Raw genomic sequence first — 18578 nt, forward strand, 5'->3', positions numbered from 1 at the left:
GCGCCCGGGAACCCAGTTGCATCTGAGGCAGCGGCAGGCTCCTTAAATTGCTTCTTATTCTAATATAATTTTAATAATCTCCCACATACTTTCGTCAAGCTTGTTCTGGTAAAGGTTTGCAAAGGATGCCATAAAAACATACTGGAGATATACCTTCAGCCTAATCTTTGAGGGTCAAGGGTTCTTGTGAATAGTTCTTGGAGGAAATGATCTGAGTCTAAGAGGAAAGTAGGGTTTTGTTAGATAAAGAAGGGCATGTGCAGAGGAACAAAAACAGCATTGTAAAACAGCTGTTTTTACAGCATTGTCTGTACATAACACTGAGTAGTTAGTTCACTATTACTGCAGGTTAAGATGTGAGAAGGATGAGGAGAGACTGTGAGATACTCTAGTGAGGTCAACAATGACCAAATGTAAGATGACCGTGAATGCCTTTCTATGCACATGGGATAGGAAGGGTCGTTATGGGTTTTAAGCAAGGGGATGGCATAACAAGATCTCTATTACACAAAGATGCCTCCAGGAGATCCATAGAGAAGTCAAGTCCTGGAGCAAGAGAGATGAGATAAAAAGGCATTTACAGTATTTAGAAAAAGCTAAAAATGACTGAGATTTGGACTGAGATGACGAGACAGGGACACCCCAAAGTGATCATTCGGTTGCACGCTCACCTCCAAGTCACTTTGTAGGTTATCTGTTCCATCCTCTGACCTTGATTTGGCTTTGTAAAAGACAACATAAAATTATTATATAAGCATTATGTTTCAACTCCTTATCTTGAAATCTCTTCTAGTCCACATAGTTATGGGACCCCGGGATTTGAGGAGTTTTTCTTCTTGGGGATATGAGCTAGTAGAAATCTCAGCCAAGAATAAAGGAATGTTTGGAGAAATGTCCCAGAACATAAGGTTTTGGATAGGGGCTAAGCAGAATAGACTCAGAACAAGACAGATAAACAGAAAAGCCAGCCCTCACTAAGCAGTTTCCAAGCCTAATAGTTTCTTTCAGTTGCTCTGCCTTTCTTTTCAGGGCTACTGTACACACTGCTACAAGGCTGAACTTAATTTGTACTGAAAAATCTTTGATACATACATACTAGGATCTTTCAAATATGGCCTGAACTCAGCTCTAGCTTTCTTACCCACATATACCTACATTATATAGGCATCAGCCAAACTACTAGGTCATCGGGAAAGTCATGACGCATTTCTGCATTGAAAAACATAGAAAAGTTCATCATGACTTTCCCGACGACCCAATGTATTACTCATTGTTTCCTAAATGCTATTATTTTCTCTGAACAGAATACGTTCTCCTTGATGACACAGAAAGCCATCCTAAATCTTATTTCTTTCATGGATAGTTCCATGGCTTTCATGCCTGATAACATTTGTCACTCCTTTGAAGCACTCTCTTGGAATTAAAAAAAAAATCTTTATTATAATTACTTGGGTTTTTTGCCATCTCTCTTGTTAAATGAAGAAGAGGGAAAAACAAGTGCTTATTGTGAGCATGGAGTCTTACCCAACATTCCATCCTCCACAATGCCAGCACTAGGTTGCTTGTATTCTTTATTTCAAAAGATATTTACTAAGCAACTACTATGTGGCCGATAATACATTAGCCACTGGGGACATACAGAATACATCTAACATTTCCCTACCTGCATGGAGCTTAGTTTATTTAGGACACAGACACTGAACAAGTAAGTTTTCAATGAGTGTCATAAAGGACAATTCCAGAGGGTTAAGGGATAAAAAGAAAACAAAAACATGTTTTGAAAGTTAATTTAGGTTAACTGACTCAGCAGCCATTCTCAATTTCCTCCCCTCTTTTAGTGTCTGCTCTTGAAACTGGGGAATCAGAATACTCATGCTCTCAGCTTTCCTTGCAGTAGGGGTGGCCATATGACTCCACTGGTTAACAAGTGGTAAGATCTCCAAAAGGAAGCCATGACTGGCACCACTCCTCCCACCCTCTTCCTGTTTTCAACACAGACACAGTGTCTCCGGCTTGCAGCAGGCATCTTATGACATCGAAGGGAGAAATGTGAACATGGAAGCTGACACGCCCAGAGCAGCAGAGGGGAAGATGGAAAAAGCCACTGTGCTGATGAACCAATGGCAGTAGTAACCAGTCTCTGAGCTTTGCGATACGAGTATGTGAGGTTTAAGCCACTGTCAATACAGTTTTCTGTTACATGTAATAAAATGCATTTGAAATGGATCCAAAGGAAAACTAACAGTGTTGGGAAGTCCAAGAAGGATGCCTGGAAGATGAACCTTTTATGCAGAGCCTTGAAGGATAGGTACATATTTATCTGTCAAAGGTAGTTGGGGGCAGCAGCAGACAGAGAAGAACATTCCAACCACAGGAATCAAGTTGGTCACTGATGCAGGGTGCTCTTTGCTCACTGAAGATGCTACAGAAGTGTACATGGTGATGATAATGGCATCTTTATACCAGCCTGAAGAACCAGGCTGCCCTGTAGAAAGGAGCCCTGTAGTGCCATCTAAGGATTCTAGTCTCTAAATTCAATTCAAAGCTTTTTAAAGGCTCTGAGGAGGGAAATAACATGTTTACATTTTTAAACTTTTTTTTTTTAGCTGAGCCATCCTGCCACCTGTTGGCAGCTCAGCGGCTGCTCAGCTTGGGCCGGACTCGAACCACTGTTGCTCAGAGCTCAAACCTTTGAGTGAGCTCTTAACCAACTGAGCCACTCGGCCGGCAACATGTTTACATTTTTAAAAGTTCATTCCAGTTGCACAAGGGAAAAAGAGTAGATACAGTAGGCCAGTCTGCAGGCTATTGGAGTGGTCCAGGCTAAAGATAGTTGACTGGGCCCGGTGGGGAGTGCCTGGTGGAATACTTTTTATAGTGTCCCAATGACCTTACATCATCTCATTCTCCCCACGACTGATGTTATCTTCTTCCCAAAATGCACCACTGATTAACAGGTGGGAATCATGTCGTCTTTTCTGACATCATGTGAGGTAGGTGGAGTGGGGAGGGTATAACATTCCCCATCTGACAGAGGAAAAAGGGAGACACAGAAGAAAAACTAGCTTACCAAACATTTCATCACTTTAGAGCAACTTCCAGGCTCTGAGATTCATCCTTGTACATCATGCCAAGTTAGAAAAACACGCTGTCATAATTAATGTGCTATAATCAACCTTCACGCTAAAGGGGCCATATTTTATAATTCAGCATAAAACTGAGTTATAAACATAGGCAAAACATATTTCAGAGTTAAAACATATTTCTTTTCTGCTAATTAATTTCAGATTGTATAAAGCGATATTTTATATATATGTGTGTGTGTGTGTGTGTATATATATATATATATATATATTTTTTTTAATCTAAGGACCATCCTACTGTTCCAGGAAACTGGATTTTTCTCTATGTCACCTGATTAACTGTTGACTAGCAGTTGATTCTCTAAAAGCATCATTGTCATCTTAGTGTTGATCCCAATAAAAATGACACCTAGTAACACTGTATACTTCTCCATCTATCACAATAGTAATCGAAATAATCATGTATACCTTTATCTCACTTCTTTCTCCAACATGACTCTAATCTACTTTAGAAAAATCTGAGGTTAAACCAGCATTATCTTTCTAGGCACTGGCACAATCCCAAACCACATAGCAGTTATTAAAAATATCTATTAAACAATAACCAATAATTAATGAGTAATTACTAATTAATTAGTCAATACTGTGCTAAGGACTTTAAATACAATATCTCATTTAATTTTCACACTAATCTTATGTAGATTAGTAGACTAGTCTAGGTGAGAGTTGAAAAAAACAGAACTTAAAGATGTTAATTTTTTGAATCCAAAAATTCAGTGACAAATTCAGACCATTTATTATTAGTATACAGTGCTGCTACCTCTCTTGAATATATGAATGAGTGAATAAATAAATGAATAGACTGAATCTGCTTACAATTCACTAGGCGTCATACCATCTTTGTCTCCAATTAATATAAATCGTAGACTAAAAATGATAAAAATCACTTATTTATAAGCAATTACCAGAGCATGTTTTTACATTAGTGGTTCTCAACCCAAGGGATATTTGGCAATTTCTGAAGACATTTTTGGTTCTCACAAATATGGGGGAAGTTGCACTGGAATCTAGTGGGTGGAGTCCACAGATGCCCCTAAACCATGCAGAGCACAGCACCCCACAACATGGAATTTTTTGGTTCAATATGTCAGTAGTTTCAAATTTGAGGAACCCTGTTCTGTATCATATGGCTGTTCATACAAAGGCAAAATATACTGAAACCATTCCTGTGAAACAAAACAAAACAAAACAAAAAAACTACACATTGTAATCATTTTCTCAGCCTCAACTGTAAATTCTTTTTTTCCCTGATCCTTGGTCTCTCCTTTTCATGCTGTTTTTACTCCCATGATATTAGTTAACATGCAAGACTCACAAATTAATATTTTACTATAGGAATAATAACACTGACGATAGAGGAGCTGTGGTGGCTACGTCCCTTTTCCTTGTAGGGCAGCAGTGCCTTGCAGAAATGCAGACTGCAGGAGGAAATAAATGTACGCTGTTTCGTGCTGCAAAGGCACCCTGATACCTTTAAGACAGATGAGCCACGTGACCAGCTAGAAGCCAGTACACTATTCCGCTTGGGCCAACCAGCTATTCACTATTACATACTTGAAAAGGGAAAGGGAGCAAATGAATTCCCACAGACGTATGTCGACGTTATTTAACATCTGTTTCAAAATGACAAACAAGGCACCGTGCTGTTTTCCAACCTTGAATACCTGTCAGCGAAAGAAATGCATAGCAAAATGGCAGTTATTCAGTCTAGGCACTAGGTGGCAGCAGCACACAAGTGAGCGAGTTCATTTCAGAATAAAAATTTAGTGCCGCATTGTTAAAATTCTATCGGAACAAAAGAAGCAAACATGTTTTCCCTCAACGTTTCTCACCATTGTCTTGTATATCCTTTACTGGGCTTAAAATTATTAAGCTACTTTTGTCTGTTGAATAAATCTACATTTCATTCTAGAATATTTGTGTAACAAACATTTAGTGTACATGTGTGTATACATTACATAAACTAATTTCATACATATAATATATATTACATATATATTGCATACATTGTATGTAATTGTATAAATTATTGCATGCAATATATAATAATGGTGAACATGATACAATAATAAATAATATTAGTTACTCTCTATTGAGCAAATTATCTCATTTCATACTTTTAACAAAGTTATGTGGAAGGTATCAGTTTTCTCCCTTTGCAGTTTAATTGCCAAGGATCGGAGAGATTGAGCAACTTGGCCAGTGTCACATAGTGTAATGAACTACAGAAGTAGGATTTATATTATACATTTTAAGAGCTTGAAGACCATGAGCTTTTTGAGACCAGGGAATCCTGTCTTAACTTCCATTCTCCCTTACCAAACACAGATAAGCGCTTGACAAATGTGTGACATCAGTTGTAAGAACAGCTTGTGCCCATTTCATGGTGTTAAGGAAAAATAATTCACGTGGGAAAATAAAGACAATTACTGGAGTACACGTTAAAATTCAGATTACTAGGTTCCTTCTCCGACTAATTTAATCAGACATCCTTATGGAGGGTAGTTTTCTTAAAGTTCTCCAGGTAATTCTAATATACAGCTATTGTTGAGAATCTATAGTGTGGTGACTATGAGAGTAAGTTTTTAGTAGCTTTAGAAGCCTTTTCTCCCATTTTTTGATAAGTCCTCAAAGACAGAACTGAAAATACTAAATAACAATAGAGAGAGTTATGAATGTGATGTTTGGTGTTGAAGGAGACAGAAGTTGTAGCTCACCAACATCGATAATGTACCACCCATTTGTGTTCTACTTCTTTGTGATCAATTTTGTGACTTCAGTGATAGAGGCAGGAATCTATTTTTGTGTATTTAAATAAGCAGCATTTTCATACCAGGTCAACATTCACAGAGGTTTGTGGGAGGTGGATACAGTGAGAATCATTTCTGTCCTACATTACTGATTATCTTCTAGGACCTCAGTAAAATGTCTAAGATATATCTTGAGATGTGAATTATTATTACTAATGCTAATAAATTACTACTATTGAACACAGATCTTTGCATATAATGGACAAGTGATAACCTTTTACTGTATGATAAGTGGATAAATTGACAACGGAGACTAAGTAATGACATTTGTGGCTGGTCTTATTGATTAAATTGATGGTGACAGCTCAGATAAAGTTCTTTTCACAATTTTTTTTAACTCAACTGATATAAACACAGATCTGTTTTAAAAAAAAAGATTAAGGTTTGGCAAGCTTTGTGATTTTTTTACCATAACTCTGAGATGCAATCAGAAACATTTTAAGCTATTCTGAGGTGGCTGCTGTAAAGGTGGGGGTAGTGGGTTTTGTGGGGTTTTGTTTGTTATAGTTTTTAATCAAAGCTCTCCTTCGAAAATCAAGTCCTTTAGCTGGACTTATCCAAGACATCTGCTTTGTATGTATTGTACTCCTTTATGTTCAGAATCAATTCAGATCACTCCATATAACTCATAGGCAATATTAACATAAAAGCAATTCCTGGACATGTTAACATGTGGACATGTCCCAGAATTATAAAGCCAATTTTCCCATAAAAGTAAAACCATCTATGTTAATAGTTTTTTAAAAAGTTTTCGTCATTTATATTCCTGTAGACTCATCATCCTACAGAGGGGGCACTTGGGAGGCTTTCTAACAACCCTTCTGGTGATGGTGGGCGTGTCATCCAATACCCTGAAGGGCAGAGAACTCAGATCCAAAAAATCCAAGGGCTGCAGATATAGTAACAAAAGTAAAGGTGGGGACAGAGTCCCCAAGAAGCCTGTAATCCATACAAATTTTAAAGCACAGCTGAGGAGGTCACTGGGGCATTCCCTGATTCCCATCAGCAAAGTCCTTTAATCAGCATGTACATGGTTCTGTTCTGTATATAATATGGTTCTTAAATATTAAGCAGCTGGTGATTCAGTGTCATCTGGTACTTCCTGGTTAAGCACAGCTCTGATACAGTAAGAATGTGTCAGGAGTAAGGAAAAAGATTTTCCAAGGAGGATAATGTGTCAGAATGAATCAGCGAAGCTAGGTGAGTGTGTGAGAAGGGACAGAGTACCACCCACTCAGGATGAATAGAAGAGGGGGTGGGTGGTAAGGCACCCAAAGCTGTGTCTCATTGACCTCCTTTGTCCTTGCAGCCTATAACGATGTACTTTCTGAGCCTGTGGGTTGTTTGCTTTTTTCCCTCAGCGAAAATGTTGTGCTGTGTGGGTCTGTGATACATACAATAGGTTGGGCTCAGTTGACAAAAGAGCTACAACTCACACAGGTCAAACGAGCTGTCCTTGGCATTCAGAATCCCTGAGGGTGGAGCATTGAGAGTGTGAGAGAGGAACTTTGGAATTTTCTCTATTCCCTCCCAGCCCTTTTTTATACTCTAAGAATGCAGATGTCCTTGCAATTTAACTAGCTTTTGCTTCTATAACGTTTTCTGGAGCCATGCCAGGGATGCAAAGTGGTCTACAAATGAATCTAACCATAACCTCCAACCTTATAGAGGGAACACCTAGATGAGAAAACCAGGTTGGAAGAGTATCCAGAGGAAGGTCTTAGAAATGAAGGTTAAGTGCTCTTACATGAGAGTGGAGACAGAAAGTATGCAGAGGGCCTAGACCACTTATGAGAACACGTGTGCAGGACCTGGTTTGACTCCCAGGCCCATGGAAGAAGAAATGGGACAACCTATAACACCCCAGAGACTAGCCAGGTGGTGAAGAACCTAGCAAAACTTGATTTTGAGAAGGGACGAATGAACTCCTGAATCAGCTGCCACTTACAGGTTATGCAATTTCTACTATGGGCCAGACTCTTAATGTACAACAAACTGGAAGGCAGATATTTCTAGATACATTTTATAGATAAGGAAACAGCCTCACAGAAGAGCAGTGACTCATCAGACAGCACTACTATTTATGGCACAGCCGGGGAGGGGAAGTCTTGATTGGGTGGTGAGGAATATAAACTAAACTATCTGAGCTAAAAAAGTAGCTTAGAGATCAGCGATCCAATGCTTCCCTTCTCACAGGCGATGACAAGGAGCCCTTAAATGACATGACTTGCTCAAGCTGGCTTTGCTACGATTGGCTGAGTCATAACTTCACTGAGCCTTCAAACAGTGCTCTCCAATTGATTCACAACTAAGGAACCCTTTTACTTTTCAACCCCACATTTTGACTGAATGAGGATGATGATGATAATGATGATGACAATGACAGCCATTCCTTATTAAGAGGCCAGTTACTGGGCTAGGTATCTCTTACAACAAATCTGTCATGGATGTCATTAATCCCCTTTGTATAAATGAGGGAATTCATTCTCAAAGTTGTTGTGTGACTTACTCAAAGTGACAAAACAGTACCAGGGCTCCATCTTGTATGTTACTCTAAAATCTGCATTCTTTTTACATATCATTCTGAGAGAATTTGTCTGCAAAACCTATTCATTAAAAAATAACTTCATACCCATTTTAACTAATCAAAAACATATATATGCTATGCAAAACATCAATTGATTAGTGTAAAGAAACAATTATGATACGAATTTGACCTATAGCCTGAGTTTTGGTGAGCCCAAACACCTTTGCCATTGGTCAAGGTACCAGGTTCCATTTTGCTCTCTGAGATACTGAAATTAGCCTATGAATCCCCATTTCTACAAACACAAGACCTGGGGGTCTAGATATCTCAAGGTGGAAACTATTTTGTTACATTATTATAAAAACAATTCCTGCTGATTCTGTTTTGGGAATTTATAATATGTTACACTGAGTTTAAAAATAAAGCTCAGGGAGTTAGTTTACTCACATGTTTTTAGCTAGAAGCCCAGGTCAGCAATTGTGACTTGCTTTCCATTAAGGCTCCCAATGGAAAATCTACGCATTGGTATAGGGGCTACTAATCTTTTCCTATAGAAACAAAGGCGCCATAAACATCAAGAGGTAATGAGCACTGTGCTTTTCTCTCTGAGAGAGAAAAATTACAAAAGAGAAATGATAGATGGTGCTTGCTAGAAATTTTAATTAAACCTGTGAGTGAAAAATTCCGGATCCATCCCAGTGGCAGCTGCACTCATACATGACCTGCTGAAATAGCAGAGGCGAGGACATGTGTCAGGACATAGATATCCTGTGAGAGCAGCCATAATATCCTTGGATTTCATTTAATCTAGCCCTCCATAAAGCCTAGCTCTGAAGGGCCTTCTAGGAGACCCCCTCAGCCCCACCCCGCCCCAGCTCAGTGAATAAGTCAGAATACAAAGCAATCTGCTCTTGGTTGCTTAGTGACACAAGAGTGTAGACGGCAGCATTTCTTTAGTATGTGTGTGCTCTCCCTTGTTTGTCAAAGGACAGTATGCCCTGCCAGTCTTCACTGCTGCCTTTGCTGCAGTAATTAAGTAATTAAAAGCCTTGACCATGGAAGATTCCATATGAAATTTTTCTACTGTGATGAAAGAATACCAGCTATCCATATAAAAATCATAAAGCCTTTACCAGAAAGGCATGTAGGAGATGCATGTTTCTCATCCATATTTCCACATGTTCCTGCATCAAGTTTTGCATTTGGAGACAGGAGGAAGAACCTAATAAGATATGAACACGGTTCAGCCTTGACTTCATCACTTATAAGCTGCCTGACTCTGACCTGGTCTATTCATCTCCCAGGTTCTCATCTGTAAATCTAGCTAGCTTTGGAGGCTGTCATAGGGCAAATGTCCTTGATTCAAAGTACTTTTGTAAATAGTAAAGCATTAAATAAACATAAGGGGCTGTGACTGTTTTTCTTTATTTAAAGCCACATTTATTCTTCTTTACCATACATTTTGAGAGTTAAAGGCTTACGTAACTGAATTTAATCTTGGATACAATTAATATTAACCTTTTTGCAAGTCGATACATTTAATGAGAAAAGCATGCTATCTGTTATTAAAACCATTCTTGATATGTATGCCTCCTGTATGAGTTCCACCAAAATAGCAAACAAAACCAAAAACCACTAATCAAAAGAATATATCATGTCAGCATCAGTAATGCTTGTGTCTTTAGTTTTTATTACAAACTATAGAATCTAAGCTTTAAAGCCAAGGCCATAATTAATGCCTGATGATCTACCACATGGTCATTCAGCTTAAGTCTGATCTTTGGGGTGCTTATCCTGACTTCTTGGGAAAGACATAGTTGATCCCTAGACCTTTTATCTTCCTCCAGAGTAGAAGAAACTTGAGTTGGGCTCAGAGCTGCCTGAATAAAGGCCACTGTCCTAGTCTCCCCTGCAGGTAGAGGTGGTCACATGTCTAAATTACAGCCAATGAGATGTGAGCAGGAGAGTCAAGTGAGTCAGGAACTTTCCTTAAGGGCCACAGGCATTTTGTCCCTTCACCCTCCATGCTTCTGCCTGGGGCGCAGAGTGTCTGAGACCCAAGCACTAGTGATGGCAGAGTGTTGAGCCCAAGAAACCCTGAATCCCTGAGGACTTTGAGGAATACACACATCAAACCAGTCCTAGACTTTCACGATGGAGAAATAAACTTCTATCTTCTTTAAGTCACTAATGTTTTGTTTGTGTCTGTTACTCACAGGCAACTAATGAAAGCAGTTTTCCACATCTGTGTTTTCAGAGTCCCTCTGCTTTCAAAAAGCCTGCACAATGTCGCAACAATATCTGTTTTCTTTAGTGCAATACATTTGACAGATATTTATTAGGCAATTCTCATATGCAAGATCAAGTATTAGAGAGAGTATGTGGTACTGAGAGAAATCAGCGAGCAACTCCAACAGCCCCCTGAGGTCCTTAATAGCGAAGGAGGAGAAACACAGGGAGCTTAGGATCAGGACACTCAGCAGAAAAACGTGAGGAGGAAGGAAAGTTGGTTGGAGGAAGGACATTAAGAGTAATGACCAAACAATAAGATGTTAGGCAATGGGCACAGAAAGAAGCTGCATTCCAGAAAAAGGAACAGTATTTCCGAAGGCCTCTGGGCAGGAAACAGCACGGGGTGTTGAAAGAAGACAACTCCAAAATGGTTAGAGCAGAGCAAGGGAGACCCCAGGTGTTAAGTGGGGAGGTGGGCGAAGTCCAAAACTTCTCACTCTATTTTCTATTGTCTTACCATCACCTTCCAAACGAGGGGGATGGACACACAAAAAAAGAAAGAAAAGATTGATGAGAGTTCACAAAGAAGAAAATTCTAGGCCCAATTTTTCAGAATTTTCTTGTGGGTGAGGAGACAGAATTTAAACCCACATCACAGAATCCAAGTATTCCCTGATTCTAGGGTTCCTCCCCACACACACAAAAGGAAAAACACTGAAGTGAGAAAAGATAACACTTAATGGGATCATTGTTTCGCCCTAGTTTATATAAGAATGAACAGACCGAACTAAAATATGCAAGTCATCCCTCTCAACAGAACACATCTTGTTCCCCTGTTTCCAATTCTTCTCATTTAGGGAAATAAATAAATAAATGTAACTCTGACAGAAGCTGGCTTCTCGGAATTTTTTCTTTGTTTCCTACATAAGGGAATATTAATGCATTCCACTGAACAAATGTGTGTGCATGCACACTTTTAACACCCTCCGTGATACTGAAAAGAGTCAGAAAAAGCCTCTTTAGAGGATTAAATGATTCCTGGAGGACACTAGAGGGCAGGTGTCCCTCTTATATGGGCTCTAATTTCCACCCACAGGCTGACAACCTCGCATGATCCCGGCAACGCATGCCTAAATTGGTCCCATTTTCCAGAATTGTTCACATACATGGTAGAAGAAAAAATCTGCTCCTCAAATAAGTGATGCTTTGTACTTGCTCTTTCTGTCACCTATAAATTGTTTTTCCTGCTCTTATCCAGCCTGGCTTCTTCTCGTCATGTAGGTGTCACTTCCAATATTATTTCTTCAGAGAAGCCACCTCTTTGAGCGTTACCTAAAGTAACCCCTCCTGAATCCCATGACTCGGTATTGTATCAAATGTTTCCTTCTAACATTTACCAGAACCCAAAGTTACCTTATATACTTGCTTGCTTGAAAGCAATCTGTCTCTACTAGAACGTATACGCCTTAAAGGCAGTGACCTTGTTGTAGTCAACACTATTCCCAGGAGCTAGAAAATAATTTGTGGAGTGTCTGCCAAATGAATGAATGGCCAGTCCTTTAAAATGAGTATTATTATTATTCACATTACAGATGACTCACTGATTTCAAACAACATGATCAAGGTTAGGCAGCATGTGAATGGCAAACTTACTTGACCTCAGAGAACCTTTTAAGCTACAAAAGTTTCTTCTTTTAACTGAATTTTTTTTTTTTGGGGGGGGGAAGTAATTTATCTTAAGAAAAATCATCATTTTTCAAAATTCTAGCTTCTTCTTTGCGTCTCCCCTCTCTTGTAATGTCCAATCAAGTCTACCCTCAAAATACTACTCATATTGTCCGTTTTTGTTCTTTCCATTCTGTCTGCCACCATTTTAATTAATGCTTAGATCGTATGAACAATGGGAATAACCTCCTAATTGATTGCATTGTCTTTAGTTTCTTCCTGCTCCGACCTATAATTCTATATACAAACCTCTCCCAGGTTCATTGCCTTAAACTTCAGTTTTATCATGTTCAACACCCACAATTGCTATCTAATGCCTTCAGGTTAAAATGCAACTATTTTTTGGCCTTATACTCAAGGCCCTCCATAATTGCCCCACCTACCTTTCTCACATGATCTCCAGCTAACCTGGCCCACTCACGATTCAAACACCTCTTGGGTTCTTCCTTTCCCTCTACTATACTCAACCTAAAATCCTCCAAAAACTCTCACCCACATTCAAATCCCATTCATTTCTCAAGACACTGGTGAATTTCCCCCGTCTTTTGGAAAGCTTTCCAGATAATTCCCACACACGTTGATTCGCCTGTATCTAAATTCATCAGTGCCTAGAAGAGTGCCTCGCTCCTCGTAGGCGTTCAGCATTTCTTGTCAAATAAATGAGTGAATCTGCAATTGAAACCATGTTCTGTCTTCTGGCACCTTTGATTTTATTTTACTTGAGCTATTACCCTTGGGATCCTTTCCACCTGGATCTTTGAGGTCTGAGGCCATGACCCCTACCCAGCAACTTATGCACAGGAGGTAATACCTATTATCTGATGGATTATTCCACATGCTCTAACCAAGCAAGCCAAATGCCACGTAGCATTATTGATAAACTTGTCCTCTCTAATTTGTTATACTGTTGAGGATTTAAGAACTATGCTTAAAACAACTAACCCTTCAGATCTTATCAGAGAGACCACTTGAGATTCAAAAGTATGTCCCTCCTTTTTCTTCAATGTGTTTATTGTCATTGATACATTGTGAACGCAAATTGTCCATCTAAGCCACTTCTTACTTCTTGTTGGGGCCCTGGCTGCATTCTTTGTTCACATTTCTGATCCTCATGAAATGATAACCTAAGAGCTGTGGTGTGCCAACAATGTAAGGACACCCAGTGAGGCGCTCAGGATAGAAACTAGTACAAAACACCACTCGTACAGTTCAGAGCAACATATATAAAAGAAATATCAACCAATGTTATGCTTTCTCAGTGCTAAGTATCATCATTTAATAAATGCCACTGAAATTCAGAGAAGAAAGTACTTATTAGTGAAGGCTGAGGCATTCCAGGAAGATATCTGAAACTGCCTTCAACAACAGTGCAAAAATTACTGAGCCCCTGTCCACATCAGACTATTCTTTATGGACCCCACCTTCTATAAATGTGTGATCTATAACTTTAATAGCTTTACATATATTTTCAAAATAAAGATAAATTGATGAAATTGACACTTCGTTATTTAATTGTTCGGGCATTGATTTAATCCACTCACAAAGAGGTCTGTTCCAACCACTGTAGCCAAAGCAGTCAACTTCCAGTACCTCTCTTCCGCTTTATCCTTTTCTGTCCTCCTTATTGGTACATGAGAAGAGCTCACATATTATATTTATTGATCTATGTCAGAAGTCAGCAAAATATGGCCTGTAGGACAAATCCTGCCCTGTCCTATTTTTGCAAATAGTTTTATTAGAACAAAGCCATTTATTACATATTGTCTTGGGTGGCTTTTGTGCTAAAACAATAGAGGTAAGTAGTTGTGACAGAAACCGGATGGCCCACAAAGCCTGAAATATTTCTGCCTGGTCTTGTGCTATCTGACCCTTGATTTATGTGTTTATTGTTATCGCCTTATTCCCAGAACATGAACAGAGACTTTTCTGTTCATTGCTCTAACCATGACACTAGTGCCCGGCACACAGTAGGTGCTTTACTTCTGTCTTTGACCACTCACAGACTTAACAGGAGAGGGGTAAATTGTGTTAACATGTACCCAAAGCTCTGAACTCTCCATGCCTCTGGAATCACTGTTTTCTGGGTACATATGTAATGAACTCATGTAAAGAAATTTGGAAGTGGCCAAGGGATACTCTAGGGAGGATTCTTGGACCGAGGAACAGTTTTCATAGAAAATGCCTTGCTCTCACTGCCAGACTTATTGGGACAGAGCACTGTATTTTTTATAGCCCTGTATGCTAAAAGAAACATGTCCCAAATCACCAGGCAGATGCAGAACTGAGAATCTGGGTAACATCTGGAGAATAAAAGCTTAGAGTAACAAATTTCTAAAAACTTGTTGATTGGAGCACCAGCCTGTGCCCTTTTAAAAATTTATTTGACTCTTGTCAATTGGTATTACTCAGAGTTTTTTTTTTTTAACTCACATTTGTAAAATATAAAAATACCATTTCCCGTCATTCCCTTTTAGTTTGTATGAGTAGCTTACACTTTTATTCTATGATAAAATTCTCACCCAAAGAACTCCTTATTAACAAGTGGAAATTCTGTCCTGTTGAAACCCAGCCAATTCCTCTGCTCCAGGCAGATGTGTCAGAACAAGCCCAAGTCGCTATGTTGCTTTTCAGAGATTCTGTTCAAGGGGAAAAGATGAACTTAAGTGTTTCAATTTTAAATAATCTATATACCAAGATAGAGAGCCTCACCAGGAGGTCATCATATGTATCCTATGTGGAATTTTTATCAGATAGGCCTCCAGCCTGCGGTGCCACTGTCATGACCCACCCATTCCCCAAACCAATATGGTTGAATAGTATTCCTCCAAGTTTAGATCCTTGCAACCCATTCTCTATACTACAGTCTGAGCTGTTTAAAATGTAATTTACTCACATCTCTCTCCTTCTAAAAATTCTTCAGAATCTCCATATTGCCTTCAGGAGAAAGCCGAAGCTCTCATAACGCAGGAGGTCTGTCATGAGCTGAGTCTGTGTACCTGTCCACCTCGTGTCTCCCTTGCCACAAGCCTCGCATCACCCCTACTGCTCTTACCCTCTGCTCTGAAGAATGTTCTGATTTTGGTTGAAACACTTTCCCTTCTCTTCGTTTGGCTAACATCTTTGAGTCTCATCTCAGACTTCTTTCTCCTAATAGCCTTGCTTGATTCCAGAAGTCCCAATTCATAGAAAAAAATCCTATGAGAGATAACGCTCCTGGGAATTCCAACTCCAAATCTAAGAAATGCATCACATGAAAGATAAATGAAAGGTAGAGCTTTAAATTAAACTCTGATGTGCCACCCAACATGATCTAAATTTTGAAGTCAAGGTACCAAGTTCTGCTTTAAGTACTCTCCCAAGCAATTCCACTATGGGTCTCTTAGATACATCTTCAAATGCTTTGTTATTGGAAAATATCCAACATTGTTCTTTTAAAATATGGTAAAATTCCTCTGTTTAAAATGGCAAGCTTAATACACTTTAATAAAAGACATGTCTTATTGGATTGTCAAAAAAGTCATGACGCATTTTTGCAATGAAAAACGTAGAAAAAACTATATCATGACTTTTCCAACAACCCAATATTTTGAAAGCCCCTCACTTTGAGGAAATCAGAGAGAACATGGCTGAAGGAAATCCTCTTGGAGTAGTCCCAGCACCTAGTGGCATGAGAAAGCACTGGGTTAAACTAGAGGGATACTTGTAACAGAATAAATAGGTTTGGAGGTCACTGAGTCGGAAATTGCACATAAAATGAAAAAGGAACTTGGTTGTATTTAACCGGTAATGTCTGGGCAGCTAATTGGGTGGAGGCATTTTAAGGAATCCACACCTCCCTCAAGAGCCTCTGGCTATATGGAAACCACTGCAATCTGAATAATTAAAATCATACTTGCCACCTTTTCAATAACCTGCTGTGGGAAGGGGGTCAAAAATGGTATCTTGGGAATAAAACAATTTAATTGCTCTAAGTGCCAACAAGGGCAGGCAGAAAAGGTGATCTTGCTTCAGAGGGAACAACAGTTGATACCAAACAAGTCCCAGGACAAGTGCCAATTCCAGCCCTGTGCAGACCTGGCAAGATCTGAAGGTAGCCTAAATCTGAAGGACTAAGATTGAGGTTTGGCAATGGTTGTAGGGAGTGAAAATGACTAGAGCATAGTCCAAACTGTGGAAAGGTGTACGAAATGAGGCAGAGGAAAACTGAAAACCAGGTACAGGCTAGGTTCATGCGACTCAGGGTTGAAGAAAGCCTGGGAAGCCTCCTCAGCAAGAGTCGGAAGGGCCAGAGGCTGAGCTGCTTCCGGGGAGTAGCATGACATCAGAGTGGGTTCACTAGCAGCAGACTGTAGCTCCCTGCAGGAGGAAGAATAGGGGGTGGCCTCTGCTGATCTCCAGGTATGTCAGCCCTCAGGTCCAACGTGTGACCAAGCCTTCTGAACCCCGCCTGCCAGTGCCTAGGAAGCTTTTAGTATCCTCGCGGAAACCCCTGGGTTCAAGAGGGAAAGAAGAAATGGCCGTGAAAGGCGCCGCCCCCACTGAAGCCCCTTCCATTGTTCTAGGACAGAAATGGAAAAAAGCCCGTGATAAAGCTCAGCTCCAAGGTGTTAAGCATTACACTGTTTCTGAGACATGCCTCCAAGAAGCAAAACTTGACCTTGATTTTTGTGCATTTGACCTCAATTAGGACAATGCCAGTGTTGTCATTCTATGTCTAGATTTAAATGCAAAAACAAAGAACCAGGATGGGGGAATGCCACCCTGAAAACTTGAAAACTACCTTTCCTTCCCCTAACTCATCTTCTCTGGGTAAAGAAGGCACTCAGAGAAGAGAACTATTTGTAGCCTCCCCAAAAGGGGATTTGAACTGTCCCTCTCAAAAAAGAATTAGGATGCTTGCTCCCTATAAAATGCATGATGACTACTGAGATCCTATAAGCTTCCTTCACCCTAAAATACAAAGAATTGTGACTAGAATTATCAGATTAACTATATTCCTGCCTTTCTACTTCAATCTGTGCCCTCAGAAAAAACACATATGAAAAAGAAAAAAAAAATTACTTTTGAAGAAAAGCAAAGAGACGTGTGGCAATTTTAGTAGTGAAAAGAATATGGCCACTCACATACTTTGAACAAAGAAAACCTGTCAGACAACATCTTCCCTTTCAACCAAGTGACATCTGAATACTGAAAAGGCAAACTTCACACCCAGCCAGCAAGAGTGGTTTAATCAACCTTGGTGACAAATGGGGGTCAAGGCTGTCATAGCCAGATTAGTGCCAGGACTTAGGTTTCACCTTCATTTAACAGTAACTTGCTTCACAAGTCTTTATGCAACGTCTTTCAACAGGTCCAAGGGAAGTTATGTCTGATGTTTCCCCCCCTCCCCCCCCACCGGCTAGGTTAGGAACTTGGATGTTTTATAACATATGTTCAGGTTCACTGAGGAGACTTCAGAAGTGACTTTTCAGGAACTCACCTCTTTCTCCTGCTTGTCAATTATTAATGCCAATAACCAATTAAGTTATATTGGGCTGTTGGAAAAGTCATGATGCATTTTTGCAATAAAAACATAGGAAAAATATGTCATGACTTTTCCGACAACCCAATATTTCATTGTCAGAATTCTTAGTAGTATATTACCAATCATTTACATTGTTAATCATGACCTTTACAAAAAAAAAAAGAAACCAGAGCTACACAGAAACTGTATCCTCAAGATTTCTAATAGTCCTTTGCACACAGCACACATTCCTGTATTTGGTAAATGAAGGAAAAATTATGGATAAAGAAATGTATTGAACAATACATTTTTAGAAATTAAACCAATTATCATAAGTAGTTTCAAGATATATTCATCCTATTTAAATAATCTATAAAATGTGTTTTTTCTAATGATTATTTTGTATTTACGTGAAACAGATAAGACTCATTCAATTAAGCTGTGTGTTCTAGATTAAGTAATGTATATGAAAAACATCCAGCCTAAAAGAAAGCTTATAAGGGTTTATTTGAGCCAAACTGATGACAATTGCCAGGAAGCAAAGTCTCAACGGATTGAGAAAATGCTTCAAAAAATGGCCGTTTTGCAACTTATTTTATACAACAGAATCAAAGGAGGAAGGCTACATGAAATCCACT

At 39.3% G+C, this 18578-nt stretch overlaps 1 protein-coding gene across 1 annotated transcript in view; it reads right to left on the reverse strand.

Moving 5' to 3' along the window:
* The window catches only part of GAS2 (growth arrest specific 2), a gene marked incomplete at its 5' end in the record, with an annotated part of 78580 nt that overhangs the window by 21435 nt on the left and 38567 nt on the right, over positions 1-18578 (reverse strand). The window lies entirely within an intron of this gene.

Source organism: Hipposideros armiger, unplaced genomic scaffold (genome assembly GCF_001890085.2).
Source record: "Hipposideros armiger isolate ML-2016 unplaced genomic scaffold, ASM189008v1 scaffold_711, whole genome shotgun sequence".
Lineage (NCBI taxonomy): Eukaryota > Metazoa > Chordata > Mammalia > Chiroptera > Hipposideridae > Hipposideros > Hipposideros armiger.